This window comes from Cibotium barometz, chromosome 11 (genome assembly GCF_041138505.1).
Source record: "Cibotium barometz isolate CiBa-2024 chromosome 11, ASM4113850v1, whole genome shotgun sequence".
NCBI lineage: Eukaryota > Viridiplantae > Streptophyta > Polypodiopsida > Cyatheales > Cibotiaceae > Cibotium > Cibotium barometz.
This window is the reverse complement of record NC_141056.1, coordinates 30,576,883-30,596,656: the sequence shown is the minus strand read 5'-3', so window position 1 is coordinate 30,596,656 and position 19,774 is coordinate 30,576,883. Positions and strand designations below refer to the sequence as shown.

The following is a 19,774-nucleotide window of genomic DNA, read 5'->3' as shown; positions in this document are numbered from 1 at the left end:
ATGGTGGTTAGAGGCCTGGGCAGAAGTTGAAGCGCTACTGGTTGGGGTCACCATGTAGTCTTCGGCGAAGGGATTAAGCAGGGTGGCACCTTGCTTAAGTTGTTGCATAAGGCAAAGTCCCTTGAGGTAGGAACGCTCCTTGTCCTCATGGCCCGCCGTTGAGAAAAATGAGCAATATTTCTTGGTGGGACAATCATTTGGAAGATGGCCTTGCAAGATACATATCGGGCACCATGGACTCGTCTTATGATCTTTGACCTTGAGCTGCTCGATCTCCTTCCTGAGTGTTGCCACCCACGGCCGCGTCCTCTTGTTGTGACCTTTTAAAATCTTCTAGCTCCTTGAGCTTGGCTAGCTCGTCCATGGAAGCAGATGTAGAAGCTACCATCTCGGGGCTAGAGGAACAGTTGGAGGAGCCGAAGACATGTTGGGGATAAGTGGGGACCAAGAGGTACTGCGCTCCACCATGAGTAGCTTTGTCTTGGAAGTCTCGCAAGGTGCCTTGGGGTGGAAAGGTCTCTCTCATCTTCATGGCCGTTTGAGTAGGGAGTGCTCAAAGCACCCACTATTGTGCAGCATGTATTTTCCAGGATCTTGGGGTAGCCGAGCGACCAAAACTTTAACTCGTGTGACAAGTTGGGCCACTAACTCCCCCGACTTCATGGAGAGTTGGTTGAGCTCTTGAGTAATGAGGTCGAAGTAATTGCTAGGCCGAAAGGTAGCCAAGAACTGTAGCCTGAGGGTGGCCCAATCTGGGTAGTGGTTGACTGTAGCCTCAGGATGGCCCAATCTGGGAAATTGATTGTACCACGAGTCGGCACTTTCTTCCAGTGTTGTTGGGAACAAGACGAAGTGTGCATCATCTTGGTTGAGACCTCTTGAGTCGGAACTACCGCACATGTCTTTCGCATCTTCAGTGATGGTACCTTTGAAGGTTGGTAGTTTAACTTGCACACGGTTAAGGACAGTAGCCAATGGCTCTCGCCCTGAAGCCATAGGGTTAGAAGAGGAAGATGCTGAGGGAAGAGTAAGGGAATGAGGATGAACCCTACGATGACTAGTTCAAAGAGGAGAATGAAGGGGTGAATCACCTCCAAAAGCACTATTCGTCGGTGGCATACACAACACTCCTCTCACCACAAACAAAAATCACCAAAAAGAAAAAGAAATTTTTTTTTAGGCTATCCTTGACCTCTAGGAGAGTCCCATCGTGAGATCACCAAATTTTGTCTTAACTATTGATGACTCCATCGGTCCTCGCTAAGGAACTCAAGGACTACCGACACAAACACTAGGGTTGGGGAAAAGGGAGCGTGGATCCTCTCAGAGAAGTATACCCACCAACAAGGATGAGTCGACCTCACTAGCTAGACATGCAAGACCTATGCTCTACAGTGTCTACCGTGCTCTCTAACCCCCACCTAGCACCGCAGTATCCCTACAGGCCTCTCACTCACACAACACCCACCACTGACCACTCACTCACTTTGCTCACACAGAGAGATAGACAAAACACCACAAAAGCGCAACATTGTATACAAAATTGTAGACCAAAATGATACAAGAGAGAGTCTCCTCTGTCAGAATGTGCTAGAGTGAATGTGATAGAAGAAAGAGTCTCCTACCATAATGTGCTACAATGAATGGGCCTACAAGAGTGTCTGTTCGAGAGAGTGTATCCTGCTTGCTGAGAGAGTGCTTCCCTTATCTCCTCCTTGGGTGTCCTCCTCCTCAAAGTCCCAACCCTCATCATCATGTAGTGTAGAGGGAAGATCTAGAGAGAAGATCTTCCATCGAGAAAATAAAGATGGTGCTCTCAAGAGGATCTCGAAGAGGATCTCGCCATTCCTTGGGAAGGGAGAGGGTGTTGCCTCCATGAGTGCCATTGGAGTTGGCCACGCACGTCGGAGATGTCGAAGGGCACCGACGGTGATGGCGGTCGACTGGTGGTGACGGCGGCGATCGGAGGGTACCAGCACAATGACAGCGGTTGGAGGTGGTCGGAGGGCATCGGTGGTATGACGGTCAGAGATGTCGAAGGGCACTGGTGGTGACGGCAGTCGGAGGGCACTAGCAGTTGGAGCGGTCAAAGATGACGGAGGTGATGGTGGGAAGCTCTTGGTGGAGTGTGGAGGACCTGGCTTCCTATCCACACCCATACCAACACCTATGTTGACTCTGTTTTTTTTTTACAAAATGGAAATCCCATTCTACTATTGGTACCACAACAAGTACTCATATTCAAGAAATTATGTTTGAAAGCATAGCTACAAGGCATGCCAATATACTTAAATATAAATACTAGATTGATATTAACATTTGCATAAACGTCTTTTACAGTGATATAAATTAGTGTTGCACAGTCTATACATCATTGTGTTACAAAAAAAATGGAGTAAGCTCTTGAAAAAAAATCAAGCCAAGCTCTTACAAAAATTATGAGCAAAAAATAGTCTATATTACACGATCGCTTATCTACTCGTCATCATTCCCACCATTGCCTCCTTCCCCTTTCTCGTCATTGTTGCAAACCTATTTCGGAATTCTGTGCATAAATATAGGCATTAATTACATGCTACCAAAAAATAAGTTGCATACTTGTAAACTTAATAAGCAAACCATTATGTACTTGACAACATGGTCCAATTAATTTGATGCTCTTCTTTCTCCAACTTCTCAAGCAATGCAATTGTTCTGAGGTAATGCTAGCTATCTGAGATGAGGTGGTGGAGTATGAGCATTGGTCCCACCACCATCACCACTACCACCACCGCTACCACTAGTACTATAGATTGCTACCACTATGTTGGTACCTATGATGCAAACTCCCTTTGTGTTGCTAGCCTGGCTACCTACAATGTGGGACAATGGGTTGGGTGCAGGACGATGGGCTGGGTGTGCCAAGGTCTAGCCTAGCTGCCTCTCGCTACTTAGGGGAGAGCTTCTTGAAGAAGTTTTGAATCTCATGCTCTGTGTCACCCATAGATCTAGAAAAAAACATACATACATCATGTCCAAGTCACATATAGAGTAAGGCCTCATGCACACATAAGCTTATACATAGATACATTGATAATAGTCTCGATCATTTACAATGGTCTGTTGATGTGAGGAGGAGAATTACATAGATAAGGGTATACATACAAAGCATGACATTAGTTTACATAAGAAAACAAACCCAAAGCAAATATGCGGGGCTAAAATAAAGAACCAAAATAAGCAAAGAAGATAGCATAAAGCTTATACAGACTATGCATCCTCAGCAGGTGGACATACCTTAAGAGAAACACTTCTTTGCACACTTCATAATGCCTTCCACTTGTAAGAAATTTTTGGTCACTTTGCTCCTTTTGCAGTTGTCCATTATGTGGAAAGCATTATGAAGTGTACTTTGGAGTGCTCCAAGTAAACTATGGGCATAGAGCATAGAGATAGAGTACGGAGCAATGAGCTTCTCATTAGGAGAAATGTGGACTCAATTTTGGGCCCTATAAGAAGTTCCAACTCAGATTAGAGAGAGAAAAAAAAGGTTTAAAACATATCCAAATTTGCAATTCAGCTCATTTTTTTACTATTATAATAATTAGTTTAAATATATTAGAATATACATATTCTTTCAATGAGGTTTTATCATGAGGCGGCATTCTTTGTTACTATTATAATAATTAATTTAAATATATTAGAATATACATTTTCTTTCAATGAGGTTTTATCATGAGGCGGCATTCTTTGTTGGATGCACGTAAAACGTGTCAGAACCAAGATTTCACAAATTTGAGATAGTTATACATTTAACAGATTCGAGGAAAGCTTTAATCATCATCTCGACTGTGGGGGCTTTCCTACTGCTGCTGAAACTTAAAAAAATGTCCTTACTAATCAAGTTAATTCTTGTTTCAATTCTTTAATATGTTTTATGATGACAGAAAATACTAGCTTTACAAATGAGAACATTAATCCAAATTTGGGGATTCTAATTAATCCACCTTCAACACATGGAAACACTTAAATTCTCAATAACAGTAGTAGAAATGGTGCATGTAAAAGAACTAATGATACTTACCATCTTCATGTGGACATACAATCTGAGTACCAGCCTTTGAAGAAACAAAATAAGAGATTTTTTTTATGTTATGAGCAAAAAGAGCAAAGGAGGAATAATGGAAAGCGTCATTTGGACTTGTGGACCGATGGGTCACTGTATCCCAAGGATCCATTTACAAATGCACCACCTCCATTTTACAACATTACAAACCTACTACATTTCACAGGTGATGGTTGGTAGACAAGGTTTGCTGGGCTATGCCCAAACAAAAGCGATGGTTGTAGAACAGCAGAGGGATTTTCTACAAATAGAGAACACTGAAATAAAAAAACTAAATGGGTTGTATGCAGAGAAGCTTATGGCAAACAAAGAAATAATTCAAGACTTGGAGAAAAAGATTGATGCTTTAAGGAGAAAGGACACAGCACTTAGGGCCACGTAAAAGAAGAAGGCAACTTTGCAACATAGAGAAAATGAAAGTTGGAAGTGGAGGGATGAAGAAGCGAGTACAGGATGTAAGGTAATGTTAACTCTTGTTTCATATATATTTCTCTTTTTAGATTAGGTTCCTTGTTTGAAACTAGACATAAGTAATCAGATTTGATGTTATTCTATTTTTAGATCTTTACTTCATCTAGAGTCCAATGTACATTCCGAAGTTGGAGTGCATTACAGTCATTTGGTACCAAAAGGAATAGTGGAAGAGATGCTGTATCAAAAGAAGTTTCAAAAAATCAATGAGAAGCATGTGTCTTCTTTTATGAACAAGAACCAGCTCGGGTGCAAACAATGCTGGATGAGACTGGCATCTCTCAGAAAGCATATAGTATACTGTTTAAGGCACTAGCAGAGAAATGTCAAAGTAAGAAGCATAAAGGTTCGTTACTTCCAAAACCAATGCAAGTAAAGTCTGCATGCCAACATGTGAACTCAGAGGTGTTTGAGAAGCTTGGTCCACCAGTACATATTGAAGCAACATTCGTTGTGCTAAAGAGAGAGAGGTACTCTTTAACTAGGACAATAATACTTTCTTTGATCTTGAAGCTTTGCAAAGGTACGGAGTTCAGTTCTTTGAGATTATTCAAGAAGAATGTGAAGGAGTTCTAAAATTTGTTTTGAAACTGGATGAGTGTGAGATTTTAAAGAACAGAAAAATGGAGAGGGTTACTATCACTCTAATAAATAGGGCCTTAGATACATCAATTACAAAAGATGATGCAAGATATTTCAGCGTTCAATCGAAGAATAACATATTGCCACTTGGATCTTTGAGGCATCTTCTTTATCATTGAATATGACTATGTATTACGTTGAAATAATTTAAACATGAAACTTGTATTAAACATGAGCTTCTTCCTAATGACACAGGTGGATAAAGAAGACTTTGAAATTTTGCATTGGGTGTTTCATCAAACTACAATTCCATCACTAATTAGTGAGCAAAGAATTGGAAGGGCCCTTCATGTGCCTCGTTCGGTGACTATAAAGTGGAATGGCATGTCAAGTGGTGCTAAGACTTTAGATCGTGTACTATGGAACAAAGTTCCTGACAAGCATTTAAAAGATAAAGATTTCAAAGCAGTGCTTGATATTCCTCTATCCAGAGTGCACATATGCACATTACATGCACTATGTAGAATTGTAGAGAAGCTAATGTATTTGTACATATGCTTTGCATGGATGTTAAAGCCTAAAAAAGAATCTTTAAAAGCAATCAAAGCAATAGAAAAAGTGCTATCAGACATTGGCTTGCATGGGGGGGGCATGTTAAAATTGAGGAGGACGACAAGCGGTCACAAGGGGGCAGCAAAATACCAAAAAAACCATCAATAGGTGGTGTGAAAGCTAAAAGATTTTTGTCATACTGCCTCAAAGAATGTCGAGATAAAAACAAGCAAAAGATGTTTAAGCGATGGAAAGATCTACATAATGCAGTCAAGGAAATTGGAAATGAAGGTTTAATCCAAAATCGAAAGGCAGATGTGTGGATTTCACTTGACAAGATCTTTGCATTCATGGAGAAAAAGAGCTAGAGCAATAGTGAGATTACATTATTTGAAAACATATTAGAGACTTGGAGGAAGGCATTCATTGTAGGATGGAGTGATCAACATGTAACTCATTACATGGTAAGAACTTTAAAAATTGCTGCAATCTCAATACCGTGAGACCAACTAATACATACATCTGATTTTTTTCTGTTTTGTCATTTATTGTAGCATATACTATATAATCATACACCATATTTTGCAAAGACATACGGTTCATTTTGTCAATATGGTCAACTCAAGGCATGGAGAAGTCACATATTATATGGCAAGAACAAGTTACTTGAAGCATGGTGGAGGCAAGAATCAAGCCAATAGTCTTTCAGAGTTACATCAATGTACTTACAGGAAATTGATTCACAAAGCAAAATAAAAAGACACATTCAAGTCCTCATCATTGACACGTGCAATACAATTGATTAATAAAGAAAAGTGATAATGCGCTTGGAATCAGTAAACTGCGAGAGAGCGCCATCAGTTGTGGCGTCGCTCAAGAGTCAGGGTTGGGAGAAGGTGGTCTAGATGAGCTGGGCTTGATCTTCTTCAGTGGTCTTCCTTCTTCGTCTTCCTTTTCCTCTTCTTCCTCTTCATCTGCTCTAGGAGATCTATTTTTGGCATTTGCATCGTTGGAGGCAATAGTTCCGACCAGCTTTTTCTTGTCCTTATTAGATATCTTTTTCCATATGGATGCAATGTGTCTGGGTCTGTAATTCTCACTACAATAGCATGCGTTGTATATGACAAGTAGTAGGAGCATCTTAGTGATTGGAAAACCATACCCCTGACCAAACACTCGCAGTGCAAACTATTTCTCGATAAGCACCACCTTCTCAACATTTAAAGGCACTTCGTGTCCACCACAAAACCTGGATAGTACTTTGAATGCAAATAAAGGGAATTTTGCATTATCTTTTGAGAACTCCTGGTGGTGAAATATAATGATCTGCGTATTAAAATTATAATCATCATGACTCATGTCACTGCTTTAGCTGTTGTCAATTTTAAGCAAGTGTTGTAAATTGCACGTACCTTTTAATGATTCAAATGTCTTATATATTGAGCGAGAGCAACATCCTTTCGATGACCTGTTGACTTTGAAGTGGAAGCTCCAAATGATCTTGAGCCTCCTGCTCTCTTTAGGAAATCATCATCATATACAAAAACCTGGTACCAATGTTATATGTTTAATTGACACAATCGACAAAGTCCACGTAAATCAACTTCTTATTGTTTGAAAAATCTTCAGCTCTATTACCTGTTGATTTTCATCACCCTCAAGCATGGATCTTGTCCACAAAGGGATTGTGGACTTACTATCTTCATACAGAGTAGGTGTCAAAAATTTGTCCATATCTGCCAAACCAAGATGGTCACAGAAATTGCTGTAGCCTCCTCCTCGGAATGTTGAAATATACAAGTGAATAGGGTGTGTGCGGGAACAAGCCCTTGGCAAGAGGCTGTAAAAGAGAATGTGTAAATGTGAGAGAACCTGTGAAAAGGTGAGAAGAATCTACTGGGAGAGAATAAAGGGTAGCATGAGAAGATTTAGGAAGTGTGGAGATATTCTCGAAGATATTCTGGGAAAAGTGAAGAGGTGGAGAGAATCAAGCAAAAGAGGTGGAGTGAATCAAGGAGAAATTAGTGGGATTTGATGCTTGGATGTAAACTCTATAAATTGAGGCATTGGCCTAATGAGAATTTGCTGGTTTTTTATTATCCATGCTTACATTAAACTATTTGTTAATTACTCACTAATCATGTCTTGATTACTCACTAATCATATCTTAATTATTTACTAATCACTTTGTTAATGATGTTGATTCTAGTATTTGATCCACCATAGCTCATCACATTGCTGTAATTTTAACATGGTATCAGAGCCATGCCTAGAATCCATCAAGTTTATGAGTCCATTATCTAATTAATCAAGATTAGTAGATAATTAGAAATTAATCAAATTTTTAGTTATTTTTCAACTCACCTCTGTACCCCCAGCTGGTGGAGGAGCTCACCTCTGTACCCCCAGCTGGTGGAGGAGCTCTAGCTCCTTGCACACTCAACATTAGGCCAAACCCTTCTAGCCCAACATAGCCAGCCTCTCCACGATCCAGCCCATCAAGAAAGAAGCGCAAACCACCGGTGGACGAAGGAGAAATCGCGATTTTAGCCAGCGTAATTTTTTCTGAGGAAAGTGCAGATCTTGTCTTTATCCAATCAAATTGCTCTAATTCCTCATAGCTCCAAGTGTTTTCAAGCATGCTCTACAAGCTGGTGAAGTCAGAATTTGATTTGATTTAAGCAAGTCTACAGTGAGATCCAAGCTCTTCTTCAAATCTACAGGTGACTTTGGTAAAACAGAGATTAAGCATTCAATGTTTGGTCAAATCTTGTGTTTCTTGGCTTCATCCTCTACTAGACTGATTTCTATTGATGGCCTTGAAAGCATTGGAGCTCATTTGAATTCTAAGGCCCCAGATCTGGACTCCCCGCATACTTTGTTTTCTGCACACAAAACAGAGGATTAATTTGTTAATCAATGATTAATCAGTGCTAATCATTATATTAATCAGTGATTAATCAGTACTAATCACTGTATTTTGGTGCAATTGAGGGTTCAAATTAACCATTAGGTATGTGATACAGATCCCTATAACTTCATATTGCAATTCGGAGTTGGTTTGATACTCCAACCATTCCGTACAAATTGGTTACCCTTGATTTAATATAATTTCTGGTAAAATTGTGCTGATAAATTTGTGATAATCATCATTTTGCATTTAATCCTTGCTTAATGCCTGTAAATCTCACTCAAATTCAAGATTATTCACAGCCAGAGTTGCATTTGGGAATGTGCATACGAATGAATGCTATACGCATTATGTATTGGGCACATTGCATCAGTGTAAAAATGGGATCAAACACTGCCCTTGTCCAGAATAAGGCAAGAGATAAGACCTCCCACATAGATTTGGGTTTGCATTGCATAATGATACAAGATAAACATCAAAAACCCAAAGGAACTGTCAGCAAAACATTTAAACATGTTGCTCACATGGAGCAAGAAGACCTGACGGACAAGCTCATGGCCCTAGCCATGAAAGAAGAAGAACATCTCTTTCCAAGAAGAAGATCCACACCAAGAAGATCTAGAGGAAGCATTGAAGGAAGACATGGACGTGTGAAGAGAAGCTGCCACAAGAAGACTGAAAGAAGAGGAAGGCATGGATGCGTGAAGAGAAGTTGCCACGAGAAGAAGACTGAAGACAAGAGAAGATGTGAGGCTCCAAAGAGTGAGGAGCCATGTGAAAATCTCTGAGAGAGAGAGAGAGAGAGAGAGAGAGAAACCCCACAACCCAATGTAACCTGCCCCAACAAAGTAAAACCACCTCTGAGCCACCGATGATGTAGGCCACGTGGTAGATGTATGTGTGAGCACTTTAGTCAAGGTCGTGGGCACTTGTATAGTAAGCCCTGGATACATAGAGAGAGAGAGTGTCAAGGACTATGAGTTTAGGGACTTGAGGCACTGGTCGCGGGCTATCAAGTAAGAGAGAAACTTGGTATAGGGTCCAAGTGTGCTAAGTTAACTTGAGGGGAGGTGTGCTAGACACTGGTCGCTCGCGAACTATCAAGTAAGAGAGAAATTTGGTATAGGGTCCAGGTGTGCTAGGAAATATTCACTTGAGGGGAGGTGTTGAAATATACAAGTGAATAGGGTGTGTGCGGGAACAAGCCCTTGGCAAGAGGCTGTAAAAGAGAATGTGTAAATGTGAGAGAACCTGTGAAAAGGTGAGAAGAATCTACTGGGAGAGAATAAAGGGTAGCATGAGAAGATTTAGGAAGTGTGGAGATATTCTGGGAGATATTTTGGGAAAAGTGAAGAGGTGGAGAGAATCAAGCAAAGGAGGTGGAGTGAATCAAGGAGAAATCAGTGGGATTTGATGCTTGGATGTAAACTCTATAAATTGAGGCATTGGCCTAATGAGAATTTATTGGTTTTTGATTATCCATGCCTACATTAAACTATTTGTTAATTACTCACTAATCACGTCTTAATTATTTGTTAATCACTTTGTTAATGATGTTGATTCTAGGATTTGATCCACCATAGCTCATCACATTGCTGTAATTTCAACACGGAAGGCAATTGGGTTTCATATGTCCTAGCTTCATCGAACATCTTCTTTAATATCTCCTTTTGCAGGTAGGTACTCGGAGTCCTAGACTACAAAATCAGCTAGTAGATAATTGTCAACTCCTTCCACTATCCAGCCCATGCCTACTTCACTAAAATTTTCTAAGGCAGCCAAGCAGTAGTCTTCACGAATATTGAAATGTTGCATAATGTATGTTAATAATACATAATCAGCTACTATAGGGCTGCCATATTAAAGCTAGGCAAGGAATGTAGTGACAACTCCCCCTGTTCATTCTCATTAGATTGACAGTCTTCCAATGAAATAGGTGCTACATCGAAGGGGATAAGGGATGCATTAGCCTCAAAGGTTTCCTTTTCAGCCTCTGCCCTCTCCTCTGCTGGGCTATAGCCACCTCTTCCTCAACCCCATCATCCTTGATTGGCACTTGAGTGCTTGTTTAAGTCATTGTCTCGGGCTTTGAGTCCTCAATAAGAAGATGCATAAAACAAAGAAAACCATAACTAAATTGGAGTAGGCGACACTTCTTTGAGTGTATTGGGAATTTCTCCTCTACTCTATTGTGCTGCAGCTAGGAATATTTTCAAGACAACAGCTAAGCCTCCTCTTCATAACTTTGTCTCTTGCAAAATTAGATGGATGAACTTATCATTCACCATCGGACATAGCGATATTGGTAGAAACAGTGTCTTCATACTCCTGCTCACGGTCACCGAGAACAATCCTACAAGAATTAATAACGTTCTCAAGAGAAAATTCCTTGTTGAACATTGAAGACAACTCATGCAAACGCTCATGGGCTTGTGCATTAAACAAGAACATAAACAGCTTTTCTGCACAAGACTCTTCTGCCTCGTCATCCGATTCGTAGACAATGTCCAACTCTTTCGAAGACATGCCTAAAAAAAACATTTCAGTCAATTAGAACATGCACGCTTATTATGCATGGGATCAGTACCTGGCAAGATAAGGAGATTTGGATATACACATGCAAGCCCCCTGTCGCTTGGTACCAGCACCAAAAAAAGAGGAGTCAGTACCAAGCGATAGAGGGCTCACACGGAATTCACGAGCCCATCACCGCTTGGTACTAACCCCTAAATTTAAAGAGACTTAAAGGGGTCAATAAGTTTTTTTTAAAGATAAAGCCTTTATATATTACATAAAAAACATACAAGCGGCATATTTTGTATTTTAGTTGTATTTTGTAAGCTAAAATAGTCTGTCTTCCAGGCCTAAAAATTGATGGCCTACCCTAACCTTCAAGGTGAAAGCCTATAAAATTACTTGGCCTTCATATTTATAGAAAAAATATGAAGGTTTTTGCTTTAGTGGAGGGGGGCTCAAACCGGCTTGCCCCTCCTCCCCACCTGATCATGTGTGTGTGTGTGTGTGCGTGTGTGTGTGTGTGTGTGTGTGTGTGTGTGTGTGTTTGTTCCTTTTGAGTGTTTTTTAGAGAGAGAGAGAGAGAGAGAGAGAGAGCGAGAGAGAGAGGGAGGGAGGGAGGGAGGGAGGGAGGGAGGGAGGGAGGGAGAGAGAGAGAGAGATGGGCATACCTGCAGAAAAAATTGAAAGCTTCAGTTTTCCAAGACGAAGGGGCGATGGCGTTGGTGATGCAGAGGGATGGCAACGTAGGTAACTCAACGTAGGTAACTCAATGTAAATGGGTGTCTCAGCTTATCATAGAGCTGGTTAGCTTTGAGGATTTCCTATTAGACTTAAACCTAGAAGGATTTTAGCCTCATTTTAGCTTGCAAAGAAAATTTATGAAATAGTGTAAATTTTTGAAAATGTATGTCCCAAATTGCTTAATTTACTGGTTTGAGAAGAGTCCAATGGGAATTTAGGTACGTTTCTCAAAAATATTTTCCTCGAACACTTCTCCGAAGGGAGATTTGGGACGTTATCGACTCGTACCACACGAGGAGATTTGGGGCGTTATCGACTCATACCACTCGTGTTGACATTTAAAAGGTCGGACACATTAATGACGCGTCAATATGGTATGTACTATGTGCTCACTCCTCTCCTTTCTTGCATGTGTTTATTTTTTTCACCTCTGAGTCTCTGACAAAATAGCAAGTGCCAAATGCCATCGCTGCTACATCCATCGTCCTCCGAGTCTCCGACTACATTAGCCTCCTCAATGCCCCCAAACTGAGCCAAACACCATCGGCCTCTACATCCATTGCAGGTATTTCATAGTTCTTTCAGACCCTCTATTAACATTTTGCTATCTGGTTCGACTCGTACCACACGAGGAGATTTGGGACATTATTGACTCATACCACTCATGCTGACATTTAAAAGGTCGGACGCATTAATGATGCGTCAATATGGTATGTACTATGTGCTCACTCCTCTACTTTCTTGCATGTGTTTATTTTTTTCACCTCTGAGTCTCTAACAAAATAGCAAGTGCCAAATGCCATCGCTGCTACATCCATCGTCCTCCGAGTCTCCAACTACATCAGCCTCCTCAACGCCCCCAAACTGAGCCAAACACCACTGGCCTCTACATCCATTGCAGGTATTTCAGAGTTCTTTCAGACCCTCTATTAACGTTTTGCTATCTGGTTTGTGAATGTTGATAATAGTGTCTGTACAAAGCGCTCAAGGTTTCATTGGGGTCCTTTTGGTCCCATATCGCTTAATACTTTGCCCCTTGGCTCACGTTGCCCACGAGTCTAGTACCAGTGATTAGCAAGTCTCTTGGTACTAACCCTCTTATGGAATGTTGCCCACGGGTTCAAACCCCGCAGGCACAAACCCTGCACAATGTTGGTTATGGGGTCAGTATAAAGCGATTAATAGGCCTGTGAATTTATGTTTAATTGATTCTCGCTTGGTACCGACCCCACTGTGATATCTTGTGGTCATGGGGTCAGTACCAAGCGAGAATTTCTGTTTAATTGATTCTCGCTTGGTACCAACCCCACTGTGATATCTTGTGGTCATGGGGACAGTACCAAGCGATTCAAAGGTCTATGGGTTTTTGTATGTACATATCGCTTGGTACCGACTCCACTGTGATAACGTTGGCCATGTGGTTAGTACCAAGCGATTCTAAGCCTTCTAGACTCCTGTTTGTTTTATATCGCTGCGACCCCATTGTCATAATTTTTTTCATGGGGTCAGTACCAAGCAATCCAAATAGAAATACCTTCTACTAGTCCTCTAAGAATCTAGAAATCACTCACCACATTTTAACAACTAATTTAAAACTTAAACCAGCCAACTGTGTGTGAACATGCAAACAATGTATCCAAAAGTTAAAAGCACATAAAGAACAAAAGATTATGATTTGAATACACCTGATGTAGTGCTCGTTGATGTTGTTCGTTTGCATTGATGCATTGCTGATGTTGTGCAGATTGCTTCTCTTTGCTCTTTGTCAGCATTGCATGTCTCCCCCTTCCTAATTTGTGTGCACAGTAGGTGGACTATTGGGGCGTGTTTGTATGCTCCTGTTTAGCTGAGATCTCTGCAAAATGTTTATTAACAAACAAGAAAAGAAAAGAAAGGAATAAAATTTGTTATTGGTGCCAATCACCGAATATAGCCGAGGGGAAAAACCCAGTGGGAGAAAAGTGCCCTGGCTTGTTGATCTTATTGTGGAGTCGATGAGCTTACCCTTGCACTGGTGGTGGATCCGTGTCCACTTCTGCTGGGAAGATGGTATCAATCACTTCAGGATGCAATGACAACCCTGTACAAAAACCGGCCTCTGGAGAAGGTGGTAGAGGAAGGAGTGCTTCCTCGCTAAAATATGGCATTGGTTCTATGGGAAGGTTAAGCAGACAATTTTGATTTTGGAACTGCTCAATATATGTACTCATAATGATCCAAAATTGACATGTTGAGGCTGGGGGAAGGAGGGTTTGCAAGATAGGTGGTTGCAAGTCATTTATGCATGTATCCCTCAATTGTTGTGCTTGAACCTCCTCAGGTAATCTATGTTGATTTGGTCCTCTCTCTGGTATTCTCACATTAAGAAGGTTATGGCGTTGGGGTGTAATTCCCACAATTTGTTTCATTAAGCCCGTTGGCCACTCTACAACAGCAGCCACCTTGGCTTCTTCTTTCTCTTCGCCGCCTCACAGCTGCAGCAGTCGCCTGCGCTTCTTTTATTTCTTTTTTTATTTTTTACTAATTACATGTTAGCGAAAAGCATGAAAGCATGAAATGACAAAAAACAATGAAGGTAAGCATAATGAACGGTACTTGAAAAAGCATAAAAGCAACAAAACATAAAAAACAATGCGGGAGAAACCTCAACCGCTCAATGGGTTTTTCTTATCCTAACCTTATCCACTCACACCGGGATCACACACCCGAACTTAACCTAATCACTCAATGGTTTTGCAACCAAAAGAGGAAATAGTGGTGGTTTCCACACACTCTCAACCGGATTTGAGTCTTCTCCCCGGCAGCGGCGCCAATGGAGAGACGGAAAACTCTCTCACTTGTAGCAAGAGTAGTATGATCCATGTGTAGCTCAATCCAATGGGATTTGCATCCCTTTCGGAGCTAGGGATTCAACCCGTACCGGTGCACAAAAGCTTATCCATTTGATGGAGAGAATACTCATGGCTACCATCACATGACACTAGACTAAGCACACACACAAGCTCAACTTGCCCTCATTCTTACACACCCATTCATTCACAAATACAAGCAAGAGGAACACAATCACTATGCACTCAAGCAAAGAGAAAGACCTCACTCCACTCCTATCTTCCTACAAGCATGCACACTCTCAAGCATCAAGCTTCCATGAAAGCTTCAAATCAATCCACATACTCAAAAATGAAATACTAAAAGCATGCATAAGAGTAAAATGATTAGAGAAGAGGATGAGAAAGACTCATAACATTGCTATTGATTCAATGAAGAGATTTATCTCATACAAAGATGTAGATGGGGTGAGAGAAGAGTCTTCACCTCTATGGAGAAGAGGGAGAGTAGCTCTCTCAAAGGAGCTCTTGCATGAACTTAGCCCAAAAGTGTCCATAAGCTCTCAAATGAGCCACTTTTTATACAAAAACTCTAAAACTCCCAAAACTTCCCATGTGGGATTATTCTTAAGCCCACTCCCACACTCATCTACAACTTGGAACTCTTTACAAGAGCCCTAAATAAGAATGTCACTTGTTTTCCTGCTTGCATCTTTTTGTTGCATCCTTGCATTGATCTCCACTCGTCACGCAACACAAACCACAACCAGAGGCTACTGCAGCACAGCGATAACCCTCCGCCTGAAGTTGAATTTGTTCCAAAAGAAGAAGATGCAGACAAGATGGAGAGGGAATTAAGTCTAATTGAAGCAGAGAATATCAGAGAATTGAGAATGTTAAGTTTTAAATTGACATCAAATATTTGGTAATCTATATGTGTTTTATAACACCTATGTCCTCTTTGTTTTTTTCAGCCGACACTAGAGTTTGCTTTTGTATGACATTGATTAAAACACGTGTTATTTATCAAACTCTGTTCAATAATATCATGGACGTGTTAGAGAGTAAGTCCCTATTGACATTTCCCTCTTCCACAAGCATGTAGATTTATTTAAGCAGGATAAGCTGATGCTTGTTTTTTCGACCTCTCAGATGTTTTCAAAAATTTGTATATGCATTGGAACATCTCTTAATGGAGCCGAACCTTGTACAAAACATGACATATCGTAAGATAAGGGTGCCACTCCAGCCCAGAGATATCACCTGTGGATGAAGGACGGCCCTAAATGCCTACCTTTTAATAATAAATTTTTTTGATATTCCTGATGTAAGTGATGTTTGTAACGTATACTTGCATAATCTAACGTAGCTATAATGTCCCTAATAAAGATTTTCTCTGTGTATAGGAAATAATTCTAAACAAATATGCTCCCTTACACGTAAAACAGTTCAGGACCAAAGCTGTATAAAGAATTATTTTAGCTGTACATGATCGTATGCAGAAGAAGAGATCAGGAGGGCTGATGAATTTGCAAGGGAAGTTGCAAAGAGAGTACGTCAGCGAGACGAGGAGAGAAAAAGATAATTTGAAGCACATGTGGCTGCCCTCAATGATTATAGCAAGCTGCAAGCTAAGGTGGATGAATGGGTGGAATCCAGGAGGCAGGTCGAGATGCAAGTGGAGAGGGAAAGAGAAGAAAGATTGTGGGAAGAAATGGAAAGATTGCAAGAGGAGAAAAATCGAAGGCTGCCTCAGTCCCAAGAATAGTCGAGTTCTCAATCACGATGTCGCTTCCGTGCCCTAGAGTCTTCTGATCGACATCAGCATCATTAGACTTTTATTTACATTTGTAACATTAACATTAATTTTGTAAGAGACTTGACATTATTTTGTAAGAAAAAAATCTTTCATATATTAAATTGCTTTTGGGGCTACAATGTTTTGATTGTCACATCATTCAACGACTAATCAAGTGAATAGTATGAGAGACAGATTCTTTGCAGAAAGCCATTTTCTCTTTTCGCCTTGGCACCTGTAAAAAAAGGATTTTGTTAGTGGTATCTTACATAATGTTCTACACAGCATACTAAATGGTGAATGTAAATACAAATGGTTTACCTTTTTAGTATCCATTGTAAATGTATAATCTTTTGGCAATTGTTCAATCTCCTCATATGTAAGGTCTTCTCTAATTTGAGAAAGAGATGTTTTAGATAGTGTGTTCAGCATTGTAAGCAATTGCCCTTCCAAATATATCTCCATTACTAGAGGCGTATTCTCGAGATCTAACTCCAAATCTTGATCTAATTCAAGGTTTCCATTAACATAATAATATCTGGTGTAGTGAAAAGTTACAATGAAGTTTTGAGAGCCAATAATGTACTTGCAAACTATTGATTTTTTCCCCAAAATAGAAATGATGCCTTCTGTCTTTCTCCTGTCCCAACCATTGTCCAAAAAGTCCAGTGCCTTACTTGACTTGCAAATAAACATTGTTGAAGTATTTCTTATTTCTTCATCAAAGAAAAAGTCAACAAACACTTCGATAGGCATAAAAATAGTAAGCTTGATATTCTTTGTTTGCAACAGATGCCTTAAGAGACTTTTGTATGTCGTGATACAACCTGATCCTATAACTTTTACTAGTTTGTGAAGTTGGCAATGGCCAATCTTTGCTTCCAAATAATGGGAGGAGTAATGGAGTCAAACGACCCCATCCAGAAGACGTGTTTGGTTCAAAGTACTGCATATCATAAAAAAATATACCGTGGTCTGCAAGGTCTCTATGAGTTCTCCCTTTGTAAATTTGTTCTCCTAAATATGCATGGAAAGCGTCAAAAATCCCACTTATACTCTCCACTGGTTGCCAGTTTATCCTATTGGATGGATAAATATCTACATAAAACCAAAATATTAGACACTTTTAAAACAACAATTAGACACTTTTAAAACAATAAGGAGACATGATTGAATGGATAAACAACTGCATAATAACAACAATTAAACACTTTAAAAATAAAAGAATCTTTGACTGAGATACTACTCACAGTTGGGATGATATTGTTGGAAGACCAGGAGGAAATTTTTTCACCCTCAAGTCTACATGCTGGAAAACATGTTGTATTAGTACCTATGTCACACGCTTGCTAGATTCACATACCTTGAACTCTTTAACTTGTCCCTTGAATGGCTCCACAAATTCATTAGCATTTCTCCTCTTCCTCTTCCTTCTCTGTAAAAGTACTCAACTCCCGATTATAATTGTAGACGGTATCCATGTCCCATCGTCCATATTATAACTATTGAATACAACAATAGCTGAAATGCTAGTACGAGGCTTTCTACAGGTTGCCATTTTGTGTAGCAAAAGACACGCGGAAGAAGAAGATGAGAGCTTAATTTGGAGGAGACTTAGAAAAAGAAAGAACGACTATGTTGGAGACGAAGAAGATCAGAGCTAGTTTTGGGGGGAAACTTAGAGATTCTCTACCATTAACTACCACTATCTTTTAGCTTACATACAAAGATTCGGTAGTATTATTTAATTATTATTTTAAGTTGAATAAATGTTATTTTAAGATGCATTTTGAGCTTAATTTTACTCTATTTACTTGAATTCTTGCTTTAAAATGTTGAATTTCTCCGTTACGGAAGCCTCTTCCTCATTAGTTGAGTGCCACTCTCTCTCTAAAACTAAAAGGCCCAAAAATGAGCCCACATTTCTCCTAATGATGCGGAGCTCTATATATATGTCTAAATAGTGCATGTGTATGTGTAGAGCTTTAGTCCATGCATATCCTCATGCATGTGTATGCATGAGTATGTGTAGAGCTTTAGTCCATGCATATCCTCATGCATGTGTATGCATAGAAACACGGTTGTGCGAGGAAAATAGGTAATTGACAAGGGTTACCTGAAAAGATTCCCTCAAAAAATGCGTGAAATCATAAAAAATGGCTTAAAAACACAGCTTTTTGAAAGCACATCTAGAATTTCATGTATACATTTTAAAACTACATGAATTTTGAATTTTTTTTCAAGATTGAGAACACATGTGACCTTCATAGATTTATAAACTGGTATTGTTTCTAACATAAAAATAAACTTGACTTACAAAAGAAATAGGAGTCCAGACAACTTAAAGAAATATCAATCTTTTTCAAATAAAAATTATTTTATAATTTTCATGAATGAAAGACACTTTTTTTAATGGACTTTCTTGGAACAAATTCTACCACTATGTATGTATAAATATGAACATTATTTGACAAGTACTCAAAAAATATTAGAATACATAACATTATGAGCTCCATAATTTATGCAAAATCTTACAAACATCCTTGAGTCTATTTCTAGACCCAAATAGCAAAGCCTTGAGTATATGCTTACCTTGATGGTTTGCATGACATATTTATTTGATCTATTATGTATAAGGAGGTAGTGGGCATGATATACAACCAATGCTAAGAGTTTAAAGAGGTCATCTTCATAGGTGTGCAAAGGTAGAATTCTATTCATACATATGTAGAAGATGGCAACTATGGAGGCTTTGAGTAAACTTAAGCATGTTAAAAGAGTAAAAATTTGAAATATGGTTTCAGCAGGACATTTAGAGGGAGACATCATATAGCCTATGGGTGTAAATTTTGACCGAGGTAGGCATTTTTTTAAGAAGAAAATGCTTGTTATACATTCATTATAGGTATATGGTAGTGGGAAGAAATCGTAGTGGTGGCAAAAATTTGTAGTATACGTGTGTTGATCCAGATAGCTTTGTCCATTATCATGAACTTAGGCGATGGTATGTCTAAGGGTAGTGTAGGAATGAGCTCTAGTAACAATTATTTAGAGAACATGCGAAGGATGCTAAGAGATGGTATGTCTAAGGAGGGTAGTGTAGGAATGAACTCTAGTCACAATTATTTGGAGGACATGTGAAGGATGCTAAGGTATTCAATCTTCGTTTGTGGGCAACATTATCTTTGTGTGTAAAGAGAAAAGAAAGGAGATTGGAGCTTCTTGAATGGTGGTAGAGAGGAGCTTGGTGTGAAAGAGAGAAGCTTGAA

The 19,774-nt window shown here is 39.7% G+C and overlaps 2 pseudogenes; one reads left to right on the top strand and one right to left on the bottom strand.

The window, feature by feature from the left end:
- The first annotated feature begins 1,910 nt into the window (after window positions 1-1,910).
- On the top strand, window positions 1,911-5,559 carry LOC147634046 (uncharacterized; annotated as a pseudogene).
- A 5,339-nt stretch (window positions 5,560-10,898) lies between these two features.
- On the bottom strand, window positions 10,899-18,000 carry LOC147634045 (uncharacterized; annotated as a pseudogene).
- Window positions 18,001-19,774: the final 1,774 nt, after the last annotated feature.